This window comes from Balaenoptera acutorostrata, chromosome 9 (genome assembly GCF_949987535.1).
Source record: "Balaenoptera acutorostrata chromosome 9, mBalAcu1.1, whole genome shotgun sequence".
Classification (NCBI taxonomy): domain Eukaryota; kingdom Metazoa; phylum Chordata; class Mammalia; order Artiodactyla; family Balaenopteridae; genus Balaenoptera; species Balaenoptera acutorostrata.
The window spans coordinates 85157343-85163566 of NC_080072.1; the positions used below are offsets into that span (position 1 = coordinate 85157343).

The 6224-nt window shown below is 37.8% G+C and overlaps 1 protein-coding gene across 3 annotated transcripts in view; it reads right to left on the reverse strand.

Annotated features, from left to right (window-relative positions):
• The window catches only part of KBTBD3 (kelch repeat and BTB domain containing 3), a 54450-nt gene extending 48243 nt beyond the window's left edge, over positions 1-6207 (reverse strand). The window contains exon 1 of one of the 3 annotated variants that reach the window (XM_007192259.2): positions 5950-6207. The gene's annotated coding sequence lies outside the window, so the exon portion shown is untranslated. Of the gene's footprint in view, positions 1-3694; positions 3715-5949 lie in introns of those variants that run through there. The other 2 variants (XM_007192258.2, XM_057552668.1) reach the window with 2 other exon arrangements.
• Positions 6208-6224: the final 17 nt, after the last annotated feature.

Below are 6224 nucleotides of genomic sequence, written 5' to 3' on the forward strand. Positions count from 1 at the left end.
CAAAAGAGCATATGCAACTTGATAGAAGTGGAATATTAAACTAAAGCTGTGCTGTGACTGATGTGGGCTTTGATTTCATTGGGTCTTCCACTGATATTAGTTTGGTCACTGATGTTTCAATATAGAGCATGTTTTCTGGCCTATTCTATTCAATATTTATTACAGAGTGCTAACTATATGCCAGGTACTGAATTAGGCACTAGAGAGAGCATGGATAATAAAGGCAGACACGATCCCTCCTTTCCTGATGTTTAGTATCTAGAAAAGAAGACTGTCAAATTATAAACTGCAATAAATACTGTGAAGAAACAACTGGGAAATAGATATAAAAATGAACAGTGGGTGGTATTCAACTTCAGATACTGACCATGTTAACAGTGAACACTTACGTAGTGCTTACTCTGTGCCAGGCTCTGTACCACATGCTTTACACACTCTTTAATTTTCAAAACAACTACTATAAAATAGATAATACTATTGTCCCTATTTTATAGACAGGGAAAATGAGGCTTAAGATATCTGAAATTGATAGATAGATACCTTACAATCACTTTTGACAGCAGCAATCATGACATATTTGCCCTTACATGTGTATGTGAATTAAAATGTGAAGAATGGGTTTTCAGTATCTTGGAACAAAACACTAAAGATAATAATGGATAGCAAGTAAGCAAGGAGATGGGATGTAAACCCAGACACTCTGGCTCCAGAGCCCATGCTCTCATCCACTACAATATTAGGAAGAGCCTTTCTGAGAAGGTGTCATTTAAGCTGACACCCGAATGATGACAAGGTGAGGGGCTGGTGAGAGAAATCATGTATAAAGCCCAAAAGTGGGAAAGGGTCCTTCAGTTTTAGGATATGAGAGAAGGCCAGCATTGCTGGAGTATAGTTAATGAGAGCAAGAATCTTGGGGAAATAGGGTTACAGAAGGTTGGTGCTACCTCATGCAGGATCCTATAGGCCACAAGGAACTGGAATTTTGTTCTAAGTGCAACTGGAATTATGGAAGACTGAACTAGACAGTGACATGATTTGATTTATTTTTTTAAATAATCTTTCTGGTTGATGTGTGAATAATGAATTGACAGAAAGTTAAGATAAATAGAGTCCAAGTCATTCATTTATTCAACAAATAATAGAAAATTTATGAAGTAACTATTATTGTAGTAAGCACTATTCCAGATATTGGGCATACAGTCAAAAACAATAGAGACAAGGTCCTCCACTCTGGAGTACACTTTAGAGTGGTGAACACAACTACAAACTCCTACATCCACAATTTCTCCCACTCCATTGAACATTTTCGATCAGTGTACAAATTTTAGTATCTCCCATCTTTAAACAAATATCAAACAAAAATCTATCCTTTGACCTTTTACTCTCCTCTAGCTACCATCCTATTTTTTCACTCCCAGAAAAACTTCTTTAAAGAACTGTCTGCAGTAACTTTGCCACCAGTTATCATCGCAACCTACTACAATCAAGTTCGTCTTTTTCACTCTATTAAAATTGTTCATATCACTGGAACAAAAATTTTTTTAACTTGCATGGAATACAAAAGACCCCAAATAGCCAAAACAATCTTGAGAAAGAAGAATGGAGCTGGAGGAATCACACGCCCTGACTTCAGACTGTATTACAAAGCTACAGTAATCAAAGCAGTATGGTACTGGCACAAAAACAGACACATAGATAAATGGGACAGGTTTGAAAGACCAGAAATAAACCCATACACTCAAAGTCAATCAATCTACGATGAAGGAGGCAAGAATACACAGTGGAGAAAAGACAGTCTCTTCAATAAGTGGTGCTAAGAAAACTGTACAGCTATATGTAGAAGAATAAAATTAGAACATTCTCTGACACCATATGCAAAAATAAAGTCAAAATGGATTAAAGACCTAAATGCAAAACTCCGAGAGGAAAACATAGGCAGAACACTCTTTGACATAAATCACAGAAATATTTTTTTGGATCTCTCCCCTAGAGTAATGGAAACAAAAGCAAAAATAAACAAATGGGATCTAATTAAACTTAAAAGCTTTTGCACAGCAAAAGAAACCATAAAAAAAACAAAAAGACAACCTACAGAATGGGAGAAAATATTTGTAAACAATGCAAACAAACAAGTGCTTAATTTCCAAAATATACAAACAGCTTATACAACACAATACCAAAAAAACCAAACATAAAATAGGCAGAAAACCTAAATAGACATTTCTCCAAAGAAGACATACAGATGGCCAATAGGCACATGAAAAGATGTTCAACATCGCTAGTTATTAGAGAAATGCAAATCAAAACACCTGTCAGAATGGCCATCATCAAAAAATCTACAAATAATAAATGCTAGAGAGGGTGTGGAGAAAAGGGAATCCTTCTACACTGTTGGTGGCAATATAAACTGGTGCAGCCACTATGGAGAACAGTGTGACGGTTCCTTCAAAAACTATAAATAGAATCACCATATGATCTAGCAATCCCACTCCTGGGCATATATCCAGGAAAGACAAAAACCCTAATTAGAAGAGATACATGCACCCTTATGTTCACAGCAGCACTATTTATAATAGCTAAGACATGGAAGCAACCTAACTGTCCATTGGCAGATGAATGGATAAAGAAGATGTAGTGTGTGTGTGTGTGTGTGTGTGTGTGTGTGTGTGTGTGTGTATATATATACATATACATATATACATATATATATATATACATATATATAAAATGGAATATTACTGAGCCATAAAAAAGAATGAAATAATACCATTTGGAGAAACATGGATGGACCTAGAGATTATCATCTAAGTGAAGTAAGTCAGACACAGAAAGATAAATATCATATGATACCACTTATACATGGAATCTAAAAAATGATACAAATGAACTTATTTAAAAAACAGAAATAGGCTCACAGACATGGAAAACAAACTGATGGTTACCAAAAGGGAAAGGGGGGGAGAGATAAATTGAGAATTTGGGATTAAAATATACACACTGCTATATATACAATAAACAACAAGGGCTTACCGTATAGCACAGGGAGTTGTATTCAATGTCTTGTTTGAAAAAGAATATATATATATATATATATATAAAACTGAATCACTTTGCTGTAACCTGAAACTTTATAAATCAACTATACTTCAATAAAATAAATGAATAAATAAAATAATTAATCTAAGAAAAATGAAAATAAAATAAATAAAATTGCTCATGTCAATGTCACCACACTACCATCTTATAGTCAAATGCTAACTTCACTCCCCTCATCTTTATTAACCTCTCAGAAGTATTCACACTGTTAACTAGTTCCCCATTCTTTTCTGTGCCACAACACTTTTCAAGTTTCTTATCTCCTTCTCAGTCTAATTAAGGAGGCCTATAGCACTATGATTAAGAGAATGGACTTCTAGACTTAGCTCTGAAGACAGGTTGTTTCACAAGTGCTTATGGCATGGAGGACAGACATAGCAAGAGAATGTTTCCCTTTCTTGAGCAAGATAGAAAACTAATTAGTATTTCAGGTGAGAAATATGGTGGTTTAGACTAGAGACTGGAGATGGAGAGAAATAGATTTTAGCTCTATTTTAGTAGTAGAACCAATAGAACTTTGGGATAGAAGGGATACAGAAATTAAAGGAAAAGGGGAAATCAAGGTTTTGCAATAGAATAAAAAGCTAATGAACATTACCTTAAAAAATCACCAAATCTTAGAGATAATCTCACTTGATGCTTTTCCATTGAAACTGATACCTGGAAGAGGTTATGTGATTTACCCAAAGTCACATAGATAATTGGTGATAGAACTGAAACTAGAGCACAAGTCCCTCAGAATCCTAAGAAGCCACAGATCAGGATCTGGAAAGATGACTACTACAAGCTTGCTGAGCTATCACTTTAGTGCTTTTTCCCCCTAACCAATGCAATAAAAAATACTATAATACATTTTTGGGTTTATTGAATATAGTTAGGCAAGCTATTAACTGCACACTTTATACTGCCTTAAGAAAAAAGGGAAGGAAGTAGACAGAATATAAATATCAGTATTAGCTCATGAAGAGTAAAATCTATTCTAAAAGTTCATCAAAAACATTTGCTGAAGTATACTATTTGTAAAAGACAAGGTACACATGAACTCCCCCTTGAGCAGTTACATTCTAATTTGCAAGATAACACACATATAAATAATTCAGGCCAATAAGGCAGTACTAGAATAATTGCCAAATGAATTATATAGACAATATATATATTTTTACGTACTCTGTGGTAGTCCTTTAGAAAAAGTAAGGCTTGAGCTAAGCCCTGATGGACAAGTAAGAATTTAAAAAGTAGATAGGGAAGAGGATTAAACAAACCTATAAAGAGTGTCCACTAGGGTACTAGGCTCAGGGCTGGGGGATAAGGAGTGGGAAGAGTGAGATTTTTATACATGTTCTGTGGAGACATTCTCTTTGGTATGACATTTGAGCTGAGACCTGAATGACAAAGAGGAACAAGGAATGTGCTGATGGGAGGAGAAGAGAACATTCTGAGTAGAGAAAACAAGTACAAATAACCACTACATTACCTACCTTTATTAGGTTCTATAGATTGAATACACAGAGCTTAGCTGAAAGGTAAAAGAGTGGACCATAAGTTCCTAAACCTGAGTTTAAATAATTCCACAAGTTCTCTTTCTCATCTGTTTCTCCATCAGTAAAAATTACTGCATAGAAGAGCATGGGATATAATGGACATAGAAGTGTTTTTAGAAATAGAAAAGTAAATATACCAAAATTGTAAAAGTCAGTTCAAAGAGACAAGAATGGAAAAGTGTTAATATGGTGCTTACATACATAAAGTTAAAAGTGGACAAATGACTTACAATCATTGCTGGTATGGGTAATAGTACTTTATACTTTATATATCTTTACATTTTCTCTTACTGTAGTTTTTTGTACATGTTTTATCTTCTTTGCCAGATTGTAAGCAGATACAGCACCTGACACATAGTATTAGCTAAACTGATGTATGAAGCTAGTACTTCATTTTACAGCCCTTTGAGGATTTGTGTTTGTGTGTGTTCAAGATCCCATTTACTTGCAAATGATTGGAGGGGAATGATGATATCACGAAAAGTTAACAGAAACAAATATATATGAAAACAGAACAAAACCTATCTTAAAGATGATGGAAATAAGAAGCAGGTAACTGTGTTAATTACTACTGCCGGCTTTTAGTTAACGTTCCCTGGCAGCCAAAGGAAGAAGGGAATTGGCTGAATCCCAGTGTCGCATTTAATCTACCACAAAGTTAGGCATTTAAATTCATCTACAGAGATGAACTTTTCCCTGGACTAAAACCCGCAAGGATCTTTGATCACAAGCAAATAACTGAGCAAAGGCACAGAGTTAATTATGAAGGGCTCCTGAAATTATGCAACTTGGTTCTGTTGCTTTCAGAGCAAAGACCTCTGATAACAATGGGACCACCGGTACCTCAACAACAGAATCCTCAGTTTTCTCCCTAGGGCTCTGGCCCAGGCTTGGCAGCCACAAAAACCGCACCTGGGTCACTTTATGGCCTCAACACAGTTAGCTGCTTGGTAGCAGCCTTGGAGTCAGGCAGCGTCCGCGCCCTGCACTGGAGGCAATGCAGAGTCTTTGCCCCAGCCTTAGAAGGCAGGTTTCAGGGTGGGCTGCTTAGGGTTGGAGTGTCTAGATGAGTTTCGACCTAAGGGGACGCGGGAGGAAGGCAACTCAGGGCCGCGGGAAACACAACTCTTAAGGGCACCATGCAGTCCCCTTCCTGCCTCAGAAACCTCTCCCGCCCTGGAACACGAAGGAGCGGCATTGATAGCCGAAGCCAAGAAAATTCTCTTCTCTGTGGATAATAGGGGCCGATTCTGGTCCCCAGGAATAAGACGCTACCATCCCACTCCTCCCTCACAGCTTAGAAATCACCCACCTGGAACTGCAGTCTCCGAAGTCTCCACCCCAGTCTCTGCCTCCACAGGCCTGATTGCGATTGGCTTGCACCTCTGTCCCGTTATCTCTTCTCCAAGTGTGAGTGGCGTTCTATACGCTCCTGGCCTTTGTCCCTCCCTTCGCTCGCCTCCGAAGCCCCGCCCCACGTGACGGTCACGCGTTGCCGCAAAGCGCAGAGGAGGGTCTCCACTTCCGCTCCGGGAGGAGGTGGCAGAGTCGGTGGCGGGGAAGTGAGGGCTCTCGGTGAGCAACGTG